This window comes from Bombyx mori, chromosome 20, assembly GCF_030269925.1.
Source record: "Bombyx mori chromosome 20, ASM3026992v2".
NCBI lineage: Eukaryota > Metazoa > Arthropoda > Insecta > Lepidoptera > Bombycidae > Bombyx > Bombyx mori.
Window position 1 is genome coordinate 6350660 of NC_085126.1, and position 13363 is coordinate 6364022.

At 30.0% G+C, this 13363-nt stretch overlaps 3 long non-coding RNA genes across 3 annotated transcripts; 1 reads left to right on the top strand and 2 right to left on the bottom strand.

Moving 5' to 3' along the window:
* Positions 1-2660: 2660 nt before the first annotated feature.
* LOC134200751 (uncharacterized) lies at positions 2661-6869 on the top strand. Its single transcript, XR_009975798.1, has 2 exons — positions 2661-5440; positions 5921-6869. It is a non-coding gene; the product is annotated as an uncharacterized LOC134200751 (long non-coding RNA).
* Positions 6858-9614, bottom strand: LOC134200750 (uncharacterized). The gene is made up of 2 exons (XR_009975797.1): positions 8815-9614; positions 6858-8334 (listed from the first exon to the last, which is right to left on the bottom strand). It is a non-coding gene; the product is annotated as an uncharacterized LOC134200750 (long non-coding RNA).
* A 500-nt stretch (positions 9615-10114) lies between these two features.
* LOC134200754 (uncharacterized) lies at positions 10115-12818 on the bottom strand. The gene is made up of 4 exons (XR_009975802.1): positions 12524-12818; positions 12280-12351; positions 11704-11824; positions 10115-11612 (listed from the first exon to the last, which is right to left on the bottom strand). It is a non-coding gene; the product is annotated as an uncharacterized LOC134200754 (long non-coding RNA).
* Between the last annotated feature and the right edge of the window lie 545 nt (positions 12819-13363).

A 13363-nucleotide genomic window follows, 5' to 3' on the forward strand; every position in this document is an offset into this window, starting at 1 on the left:
GCTCCTGGACCATAAGGAATCATTTTATTGTTTATTAATAAATATTGCGACCATTAATCGAAATAAAAACCATACTATGGCCCAAGTTGGAACAAAATACATATTTAAAAAAAAAGTAGAATCGGTTTAGTAATTTAGGTGACCATCGCGGACAAACAACATGACACGTTATTTATATATATTAAGATTGTTTAATCAAGGAAACATTTATGTTTTTACGTTGTGACACGACAGCAAAAGAAAATAGATTTTTAGTATTTCTTGTTCTTTTTTGGTAGAATTCAGTAGATTTTAACCATAGAGTTACTATTCTAACTGGAGTGCTTACTTCGTTTGACATAAAAACTAAAAATATACTTTATCTCTATGGCTTAAAGTTTATTTTTAAATAGCAAAAGATGTAAGGAAAAACGGTCTGAAAAGAGAATGATTATTAAGTGGTGGTGTCCCTCTCGCACATTTTACAAACAAAAAGCAGTGTTGCTAGCTTAGAGGATTTTCCATAAAATCTCGGAATTTGGACCCCCGTCTTAGTTATCAAAAATGGCTTTTAGTGGTTAGTGGATTTTTTAGTAGCTTGGGCGTTGTTGAAAATTATTGAAAAGGTTAAAATCAATCCACTTTACAGGATTTTAAACATTTTATGACAATAATATATCTAAATACATATTATTTAAACGATGTGACTTAAACTTAACTAGAAAATATTGCGACAATTTAGAATTTCCATCAACGTCAAAAATTAAATTGGTTCAACATAAACGTACAAAGTTATGGTGAATTTATTTTCTGATGATGACAATTTATTAAAATAAATTATATAAGAAGTATTGATTATATGATATATATTGATTTTTAATAGAACATCATATATTAATAAAGCTCATTAACAAAAAAAATATTGTTCTATATTAATAAGAACTCTGTTTAATGGAAAATTTTATGGTAGGTACGTAGATTTCTGATGGTTTTCATGTTGAATTTGGTGGGAAGCCAGATTAATTGTTGGCATCACCGAAAAAGAGCTATGAATGGATTAAAAGAAAAATGGCGTCTATTTACGTTTGTAGTGCGAAGTTAAAATGGCACTGATACAGCTTGTGGCTTGTTTTTTTTTCGAAAATCGTGAAAGTTTCCGTGTAATCATGGTGAACACTTTTAATATAAGTGGTTTTAAGCGAGAATCCTCTCCAGTTTGTGGAATATCCTTCCATATGTCAGATTCATTGATAAAATTTTTACTAGTGTGAGCATATATTTTTAAAATGTGAGATATATTTTCTCATTATAATATTTAATACCATTTGTCTTGTAAATTGTACTTAATCTATGTCATATACTAAATTTGAAAAAACAATCGTGAAAACTATAATTTTGCAATGTATTTTTCATATTATAAGAGCCATCACGTGGTATTTCTTGAACTTTTTTTATTGTATTGAATAGCGTCGCACGCAAGCATGTATATCATTTGCCTGACGTTAAGCGAACGAGGAGGATCTTCTAGTAAATATGACTTTGGAATTTCTGGAAAATGTCCTTTAAAAAGGTCAAACAAGAAGAATCAAGTACTCAAACGCAAGAAAAAAAAAATACCCCGAGAAAAGCAAAATTACGACAAGATGTTAAGGTATTGAAACAAAAACTTAAAAGTCGTGAAATAGTGATTGTAAATATAAAGTCGATTTTAGATTTATTAAAGAAAAATGGCGATTTTTAATTGAATTGAAATTTAAATTGCGAAATTTTAATGATACTCATGGTCCACTTAGATATTGATTAAAATAAATTATGTATTTCGTTGAAAAAAAAGAATTTACTTAAAAATAAATAGAGGAAATGTTATATTATAAGATTACAGAAAATTTACTGAACTTAATAATAATAATATAACCAATATTTTGTAAATAGAGATCAAGTACTATGTGTATTGTGTTATGTGTATTGACTTGTCATTTAAGAGTTATTTAATTGTTTACATATAACAAATAAATGAATTTCAGTTCATTTCATTTTATTACCCATTGTGTTTTATTTCCTAAAATGTAACTAGTAGACTTAATATACACGTGTCATGATAATAGCACAGAAGTAAAAATACAAGTAATTTTAAATCAATTGAAGATGTGAATGTAGGAAAAGAGCACCCGATACGCGCAGACCATGTGTGTTGCAGTGTCTCACTCAGTGTGTCAAATATTAATTTGCACGGCCCACTTAGCCAGTACACTAAAGTAGGAATTGCGTAATTAAGTTCAACATAATATTTAAGTCGCGGTTGAGTATTCGGACGTTAAACATGAGTTTGAGGAAGTTTAAGTAATAGCACTGAGGTAATGATGTTTGTAATAAAACTCAGTGCTAGATTTTCGACAACGCAGCAACTTCCAAAAAAAAACGTCGAAAAAAGGCACCATGACGACGAAGCAATGTTTAGAATTGAATTTACATAAATAAAACGTTGCAAGCACGTGTTTTGTATTTACATAGGGTTACACAGAATTACTTAAGGTAAATTCAAAACTGATGCATGTGTATAATTTTATCCTATAAATAAATTTTATATGGTCACCACATTAGACAAGGACACCGCGACCAAAAAGTATTCTCTTTCGAGACCGATTTCTCGGCATCAGACAGCACTCCAGTTGTAGGTACTTATTAACTCCATGATTTTAACCTCCACAAGCAGTAGATTCGTCAAATGAAATCTGGTCACACTGAGTCAAGCAGTAGGTTCGTCAAAGGGACTTTTTGGCGGGAACGCGAGGAGTGAAGTTGTGTATTAAATTTGTTTTATTTTGTCTATTTAGTGTTTCTTCAGGTTCAAATGTGCAATAACGGTGGTTTATTAACTGTTTAATATCTGTGAAAGTGCATAAATGTGGGAAAATTAAACAAAGCCGCTGGAAGTAACTTCTCGGGATCCTCCAAAAAGTCCACTAAGAAAATCTCAGTAAATAACCACCATTTTACTGAGATTATATTTCATCCCATACCATCTCATCTCATTTCATTTAAGTTCATCCTAGTTGATTAACGTCTCAAATTAATCATCTTCATTTCATTTCATATTAACATTTTTCATAACAATAAGAATATAAATTAAAATAAGACGGGACTTAAAGGTCTTAGTTACCAGGTCCTAGAATCCCTTAAAAAAAGATTCGTGAAATGAAATCTGATCGGACTTTTGGCGGGAGCGCGAGATGTGAAGTTGAGCGATTTGTTTTATTTTGTCTATTTAGTGTTTCTTCAGGTTTAAATGTGTAATAACGGTGGTTTATTAACTGTTTAATATCTGTGAGAGTGCATAAATGTGGGAAAATGGAACAAAGCCGTTGGACGTAATTTCTCGGGATCCTCCAAAAAACCTCTTTATACGACCACCATTTTACTGAAATTATATTTCATTCCATATCATCTCATCTCATTTCAATTAATTTCATCCCAGTTGATTAATGTCTCAAATTCTTCATTTCATTTCACTCCATATTATCATTTTTCATAAAAATCTCCCATATCATATCATCTCATTTCATGTCATGCCATGCCATGCTATGCCATGCCATGTTTCATATTAAATTAGTCAGCTTCATTTCATTTTTTAATGTCATATTTCATAAAAAAAATATAATACATTTAATTTATATAAAAGATTAGGTTGTATGGTGTGATGCCTTTGCCTTTCCATTTGGAAAAATAAAACTACTACTACTGAAATCTGATCGCGCTGCCCGTTGGTTGCTGGTGAATACAGTCGGATTTTTAATTAGACGAAGCCAGCTGACAGTAGCTAATGTCACTTTGTGAAATAATGTTGCTATATTTAAAGTAATAGTGATGCGTTCAGTTCTCGTTCAATCACATGAATGAACAATGAGTGTGAAGAGTTAATCATTAATTTCAAACTATAAAAGAATATTATTTATATTTTACAATAAAATTGTATTAAAGTGCTCCAATATATGTTACTAGTAGTATCAGTTTTTTTATTTTCATTACCTACCCATAATTGTTATATTTTATACGTCTATAATTTCAACTATATGATGTATTGGAAATAGGACAGTCTTACAAGCTTCCTCGCAATATTTTTCTTAATGTTTAAAACACTCGGTATTCAGTACAGGTAGATACTATAGGAACATAATATTTCGTCGAAAACTCGTTGGTATGTACAAAGCACGCCTAAAATACGAACCCCGTACCCGATATCGGCAATTCGGCACACCAACTATTCACTAGACAATCGAGGCAATTTCATTAATTCAGGAGTTTTTTCATACGTTCACTTTGTCACAACACTATTTTTATTTCATCAAAAACTGACAACACAGTAAACGTCAGTTGACTTCGTCTAATAAAAAATCCGGCTATAGCCATAGATTATACACTTAATATATTTGAGATAGATGCGCAACAGGTGAATGAAGTTAGCCCCTCAAAAAAAATTTTTTTTCCTGTTTTCTACTTATTTTCTATTAATTCGTTTGTTCATCATTTGTTCTTGATTGTTCATTGTTAATAATTGTTTGTTCCCCATTTATTTATTTTAAAAAAATTATTAAAAATATATCTAAAAGTTAGCCCCTCGATTGCAATTTTTAATATTTTTTCGTCCTTAATTACTCGTAAATATTCATTTTCGATTGTTCTTATATAAAATACGTTTGTTCTCTTTCGAAATTACTCATTTTTTGTTTAATTAATTGTATTAGTTGAATAAATGTATACAAAATATGTGTACTGCGCATGCCATAAGTGTATAATCTATGGCGCATGCGTCAACTATAATGCCTAAACTTTCTACGCGGTTTTAATCGTGAAAAAAAACAATTATAAATCCTGAAGGATCAATTAATTGGTATACAGTTTAATTAAAAAAATTAAAAACAAAATAAATAAAATAATGTGCATTCGCGTAAAGTTAGACCAAATACATTTTTTCCATCCTCCTTTAGACCTATCGCTATGAAGGTATAAAAAAGATAGGTTAAGAGGTCACATAGGTAATATAAACAAATAAGTAAATATGTTCATTATTTATCTTTCAAGAGATAATGTAGGTATACATTATAATAACATTTTGACACAGTCGAAATTATATTCCTAACATTAGTAAAATAACATTTTAATATTTTTTTTATAGGTTATGTATTGAAATTGTTGGAAAATTATTTCATGTTTTAGCTGGAAAACTACATGGAGAATTATATGCAATACAAGATAATGAGCTCCATTAAATGAATTCGAATGAAACCAAACTGTTTACCATCCAAATTCGATTGTCGGGCAGATAGAAAACGAAAATTCACTCATAGTGAACCTCGGCCTGCATTTGTGAAACGGCAAAGACTCACTATTATCAAGGAAATTAAAGAGACAACTAAAAATGAGATGTGTCGTATTATTATACCTTTGCCATCTTGTAGTCAAGGTAGGTGTAACTGTCAATAATTAGTTACACTCACAGATCTCCTAATCAAATAACAATATCAGAAAAAATGAGAATAGTTAGTTAGTTAGTGGAAGTAGCCAAAATGGGCAAGTGGATCTCAGTTCCTATTACATAAGGTACTAGGAAGTTTGTGAAAATGAAAATTTATCACAGTGTAATATCACTTACTTACTTTAACAGTGAAGGAAAACATTGTGATGAAACCTGCACACCTAAATGTTCTTAGGATTTTCTTAGGTGTGTAATCCACCAACCAGCACTAGGCCAGCGTGGTGGACTAAGGCCTAAAAACCCTCTCAATGGTAGTGAAGGCCAGTGTCCAGCAAGGGGATATATTATATGGGCTGATGATGATGACTAGGAAGTTAAATACTACTACTATGACAGTACACATATAATCCTATATATTTACAAACTATACGTTTGTTGGAAATTGCTAACATTATTTCATATTTCCAGATGTCCAGCCACTTGAAAATAGGTGTAGTAATGACAAAGCTATCCAAGTAGCTCCAGCACAGGAACACAAAGGCAAGGCAAGTGTGTATTGCCACATCACCCCTTAATATATCTGAAGCAAGTATAAGTAAACAATCAGAACCAGCAAAAAAAAAAAAATGTTGTTCCTGAGGACAAATTTGACAGTGATGAGTCAAATGCACCAGCAACAGAAGGATCAACTGTTGACTATGAGTTATCTCTCTATATCTCCACTCCATCAAAGACTTGTGCACTTCAGACTATAGTTCTCAAGAAGACTAAAAAGTTGAAAAAATGAATGTGTTAACAACTTTATCTAAAGTGAAAAATAAACAACGTTTATATATTGGTCTTCCACAAGAATTATGTTTCATAATAGGCTTGATTGAGAAACATACAAATGTTTCTGAACAAAATATTATATTATGTCTGATGAGAATAACATTAAATAGAACATTCTCTCAATTGGCTGATGATTTCGATTTATCTGTAAGTCAAGCAAGCAATATATTTTTCAACAAACTCCCAGAAATTGCAAATGTAATATCACCCCTTGTTAGACTATAAAAAAAACAATACAATAAATATATATGCAGGAAGGATAATTGATGTCAACTTGGTGGAAAATAGAAAGTTTTTAGATAGTTTGCCACCTACAAAACTCTTTAATTAAATAAGTAATCCTTACTTATAAATAGGAAGTTTTGTAAGTATTTTCACTCTTCATTCAAAAACTACTGAACAGATTTTAATAAGACTTTTATGCTGGTCTTCTATGGCTAGCAACTCATTATTATTTTGATTCTGTTTTCCACAAATGTGCTAAATATGGGCTTATATATATGAAAAGGAATAAATATTAATGTTATGTAACCTTTGTACCTGTATGTTAAGAATAATTTTTAATAAAACATAATTTAAATTGAAATATTATTTTTATTAAATCACATTCACTTTGTACACATCAATATTTTGTACTCCCTAAAAGGAAAATAGGTATAAAGTTTTTTTTAAATATTTAACATTACATTTTTGTGTAAGATTAGAAAATTGTTATTCTTCCAAAAAGAAACTACATTATCTAACAACTGTGCAACTTACTCGGAATCAAAATCAATACCTACTAATTATAGTGACCTGATTAGTTTTTTCAAAGTTGCTGGATGCTACACAAAAGTAGCAAGTTTTACTTTTAGCACAATACATATGCATTTGAACTTGTGCATAATATCTTTCTTTATTTTTTTTTTTGCCTTTTTATTTATGGAAACATAGCATTACTCACTTGCTTGTTTGTAGATCTATCAAAAAAACATAATTTATGTTTTTTTTAGCACAGTGGGCAATACCCTATTATTCATATTAATTATATACGGCGCGGCGATGCGAAAATTCATTACTGAATTATTTAAGAATGATAGGCATAATATAATATTTTAATTCGCGATCTGTTTATAATTTTTAATATGTATATGATTTAAAAATAAGTTATCTTTAATATTTTTAATTTTGTGATTTATGGGGTGGTCACAGTCATTATTATAAAAATAGAAATTTTGAGGAAATATAAATGTTTAATACAAATTATTTTGATAATCGAAATAAATTCATATCAATCCAAATTCATATTTGAACTATGAAAATTGTATGGTATGTAAACAGAAATATATTTTATAATTATAATGACTATTTATTCCATGCAGTATCGGTTAGAGAAGCTTGCACAGCTTCTCTAACCGACACTGCAACTAGAATAAAGTCTAATAAAGAATAAGAATAAACTTTTCTTCGAAGCTCAATTCTACAAGGGTATTCAATCAGATAGCTATCTATCTGTCGTTCCTGTATGAAATTTTGGTATGTCGAAATCTTGGATAAATCCAGCAAAGCTAAATAAAGTATTTACCTAAAAAATATGTTTATGCTTAAAGTCACGTGTTTATGTTATTCGAAAGTATTAAGCTCCAAGCAGCATTTAGCTCCAACTAAATTCATTAAGAACCAATTTTTCAATCGATGATTAAAACAACATTAATACTGAGAATGAATATTTATTTATAAAATACACATGTTTTGACCACGAATTTTGCACGATAATTTAAATTAATATTCATTAATATTAATTTAAATAAATATGAATTAATCTTCTTCTTCTATAACCCATAGTCAACAGTTGATCCTTCCGTTGCTGGTGCATTTGACTCATCACTGTCAAATTTGTCCTCAGGAACAACAGTTTTTTTTTTTGCTGGTTCTGATTGTTTACTTATACTTGCTTCAGATATATTAAGGGGTGATGTGGCAATACACACTTGCCTTGCCTTTGTGTTCCTGTGCTGGAGCTACTTGGATAGCTTTGTCATTACTACACCTATTTTCAAGTGGCTGGACATCTGGAAATATGAAATAATGTTAGCAATTTCCAACAAACGTATAGTTTGTAAATATATAGGATTATATGTGTACTGTCATAGTAGTAGTATTTAACTTCCTAGTCATCATCATCAGCCCATATAATATATCCCCTTGCTGGACACTGGCCTTCACTACCATTGAGAGGGTTTTTAGGCCTTAGTCCACCACGCTGGCCTAGTGCTGGTTGGTGGATTACACACCTAAGAAAATCCTAAGAACATTTAGGTGTGCAGGTTTCATCACAATGTTTTCCTTCACTGTTAAAGTAAGTAAGTGATATTACACTGTGATAAATTTTCATTTTCACAAACTTCCTAGTACCTTATGTAATAGGAACTGAGATCCACTTGCCCATTTTGGCTACTTCCACTAACTAACTAACTATTCTCATTTTTTCTGATATTGTTATTTGATTAGGAGATCTGTGAGTGTAACTAATTATTGACAGTTACACCTACCTTGACTACAAGATGGCAAAGGTATAATAATACGACACATCTCATTTTTAGTTGTCTCTTTAATTTCCTTGATAATAGTGAGTCTTTGCCGTTTCACAAATGCAGGCCGAGGTTCACTATGAGTGAATTTTCGTTTTCTATCTGCCCGACAATCGAATTTGGATGGTAAACAGTTTGGTTTCATTCGAATTCATTTAATGGAGCTCATTATCTTGTATTGCATATAATTCTCCATGTAGTTTTCCAGCTAAAACATGAAATAATTTTCCAACAATTTCAATACATAACCTATAAAAAAAATATTAAAATGTTATTTTACTAATGTTAGGAATATAATTTCGACTGTGTCAAAATGTTATTATAATGTATACCTACATTATCTCTTGAAAGATAAATAATGAACATATTTACTTATTTGTTTATATAACCTATGTGAACTCTTAACCTATCTTTTTTATACCTTCATAGCGATAGGTATATAGGAGGATGGAAAAAATGTATTTGGGCTAACTTTACGCGAATGCACATTATTTTATTTATTTTGTTTTTAATTTTTTTAATTAAACTGTATACCAATTAATTGATCCTTCAGGATTTATAATTGTTTTTTTTCACGATTAAAACCGCGTAGAAAGTTTAGGCATTATAGTTGACGCATGCGCCATAGATTATACACTTATGGCATGCGCAGTACACATATTTTGTATACATTTATTCAACTAATACAATTAATTAAACAAAAAATGAGTAATTTCGAAAGAGAACAAACGTATTTTATATAAGAACAATCGAAAATGAATATTTACAAGTAATTAAGGACGAAAAAATATTAAAAATTGCAATCGAGGGGCTAACTTTTAGATATATTTTTAATATTTTTTTTAAAATAAATAAATGGGGAAGAAACAATTATTAACAGTGAACAATCAAGAACAAATGATGAACAAACGAATTAATAGAAAATAAGTAGAAAACAGGAAAAAAAATTTTTTTTGAGGGGCTAACTTCATTCACCCATGCGCAACTCTCATTTTTATTTTTGCTTTAGTTAGAGCCCGGGACAGCAGGCGTCGCTGCTGTCGATTATTAGTCTCCCTACCCCTCACCAGGTGGCTTTTTTAGTAATTTTAATATTTTTTATAATTAACTCTCTTTATGAAAAAATCTTATCGTTTAGAATCGCTGAAATTCCCGGTAGTACTTATGAAATATTAAAGAACGTTTGATTGTGTTCAGCATTCTAATCGATAAGACCTTTTCATACAGAGAGAAAACAGTTTTTTTAAATAAAAAGCTGTAATTCTCTGTAAGCTATTTAATTTCCCTATATTACAAACAATTTACTGTTAAAAGATAGTATGAACGTACAATTGTATAAAATTTCGAATAACAATAACTCCTCTAGATTAATCCTACTAGAGTACTTAATAACATTAAATCGAAAAAGTTAATTAAGTCTAGATAATCAAATCATTCAATGTCACTTAAGTCATTTGTGCGAAATATAAACATGTCAGCTTTCCATTACAAACATAGTAGACAATTTGAATTAAATTTAATAAATTTGTTTCTTAACTATAGCAGTTCTTGCTTAAAGTTGATCGTGACAGATCATGACCTTGTATGAAAATATTACATCTATAAACACTACCTATGCTTCGTCATACAATAATTGTCATTTAAACTAGCATTGTAGAGATAATACACACACTAAAGTGAATACTAAATTATTCTTTGCATTCTTATAAACATTTAGAAATTTAAGAAACGATTAACCCACAATCATGTTCATAACATGTGACATTTTGTTCTGCACAAACGTTTTATTACATGATTTGAAAAACAAAAAATGTTTAAAAAATGTAATGATGATTTAAAGTACTCTTAAATATTGATAGTTTGTACTTAATGACGCTTATAGTAATCTTAGACATGATTACATTAGTTATACTTTTATTCCCTATCTAAATTATTTCTATTCTGACGTTTCTGATGCTTTAGCTTTGGTAATACTAGATGAAACAAACAGCAGATTGAAAGAAAATCATCTTAAAGTTAATTACATTCATTACAAACCATTAGTTTACATTTTGTTACAAAAGAAACTGGTGTTCGTTACATGCAAATGAATTATAAACATACACATGCAAACATAAAATGTAAATTTATCTTTTAATCCAAATTAAATGTACACTAATATTACATCTAAATAATAGAAAGGGTTTCGAAAATTTTTATTGCACTCAACAGCAGACGAGCACGCAACCCAGCCCATGATAAGTGGTCACCAGTGCTTATAAACTTCAGCAGTGCCATAGGGGTTGCTGTCTATCACTTAAGTTTTAATAAATTATTAATATACTCAGTCACAAGCATATTGATTTCACATAATGAAAATGTAAGAAACATAATCATGTTTGGGCATTTTCATTTATATCTGCTCATACAGAAAACACAACTTAGCAAATATATTCCACAGTTAATCTAAATAATTGCAAATAATGCTTTTAAAGACCGTTGACTTTTGATCATTAATTAAAATCATCTTCTCGTAGAATTTACAAAAGGTTATTTACAAAAATTTATATCAGTATTTTCATATATTACTAACTTACTAATTACAACTATTCAAACGTAATACTATAACTATAAGAACTAAACAACCTATTTTAAAACAAAATTGGCGTCAATTTAGTTCTTATGAACTATTTCAATTATTAATTTATCAATTATAAACATATTTAAAAAATATTAAGATCCCTTGAGAGTTCACGTTCCTTGCTGAATCAGTTTCTCTTCTGAAACGGAGAAACAAAGTATCTTAAGTATGTAACAAATATTGAAAAAATACGACCATGAAAAATTTAGTGTTAATGTAATCTTACTTACAAATTAATATATTACATAACACGTTCTGGTTCAAATATAGTGCATCAATCTTTTCATGTTTCAGACATTTCAGTGCTCCTTATAATTTTTCCATAAAATTTTGTCTTTATCAAACCTTTGTCTACAAAAATAAAAACATTATTTTATATTGGGTAGAAGGATGAACATGGTCACAGGCCACTTGGTGTAACTTAGTTATCAAACACCAGGAAACAAAACGTGAATGCCATCATCTAACTTTGGATGTGAGATCAATTGTGCTGTATTTTATTTAAACAGGAAAGCATGACTGATTGATCATTCCAAAAAACTAGTTCGGGCCCACTTGACAATAAGCATATAATACGCTGAGTTGCAAAACATAAATACTTCCACCCACTCGAGACAATTTTATTATCTGAGGTGTGTGTGTGATAGTACGAGACTTAATACCGACTGTTTTGATCAAAACTTAACATATATGATAGCTAGGCAGCAGAAATAGGAAGGACCATTAGTTGGTGCTAATTCATTTAATTATATTATGAATAATAAATAATTCTGTTAGCAAATACCAGGAAAATAGTGTAAACTCACCGTTATCAAGGCATCCGAAATAGCATTTCATTTTCGATCTTCGAGGCATGCTGATTTTTAATAATAAACATTCTGTAAGAAATGAAAATAGTGACACAGGCTTACGAAACGCTAACGAAGAAAAAAGTATTGGAGCCAAGTTATGTCTAAAGAGAATTCAAGAGTTTCTCAATGTCTAATCGTCTAATATTCTCATAAAGCTAAAAGTTGCTCTAAATTAATACTACAACGTAAAATAACTCACACCAAGACCAAAAAAAAAACGATTTAAAAAATTAAATCGTTACGACATTTTGAAAACTTTTTTTTTTTTTTTGAGATTGTTTTACGGCCCTGGAATTTTGAAAACTTCAAAGCAGTGTTTCCACTTACGTTTTTTTTAACACATTTTACCCTAGTTTCTTTTGAATTTACCCTAAAATTTCCTAGACAACTTTCATAAATCCTTTATATAGAAAGCGTAAATAAAATACAGAAAATAAACCACAGCATATTATTTAATGTAGGTATATATAATATAAACGCCCCCAGAAGATCATAGATCTACAGGATTAGAATTTTCAAGGAAGTCGACGCATTGCTTTTATATTCTTTTGCTGCACAACCTAACACTGTTCGGTTCTAAAATTGAGCAATTGTTTGCTGGCAAAGTTGGGAACTTTCTATGAAGCAAGCCGTTCAGGGTTTCATTAGAAAGCCTGTTTCTTTTGTCAGTTTTTAAATTTGAGAACACTGAATAATCTTTCCACCTCAGTCTTTGAAGAAGGAACTGCTAGCAAAAGTGAAATGACAATTACAAGGTTTTCGTAAATGAAATTACCATGATAATCTTTCATGGTACATGAAGTACCTGTATATTACAATACAAGTAAGTTCTGGTGACATCAACGAAAATAGGTAAATAAAAATTTGGCGGATTATACTTATTGGGATTCTGGGGAATCCCTAAGAGAAAGCAGTGGCTTAATCTATGATTTACTTTACTAGAGGGTTACTGTTGAATCAAACCTTTATAGTTTTTATACACAACTCTGTTTTATTCTTTTACTTGTCAACTCGACTTAATGTCATTCTCTCTCCATAA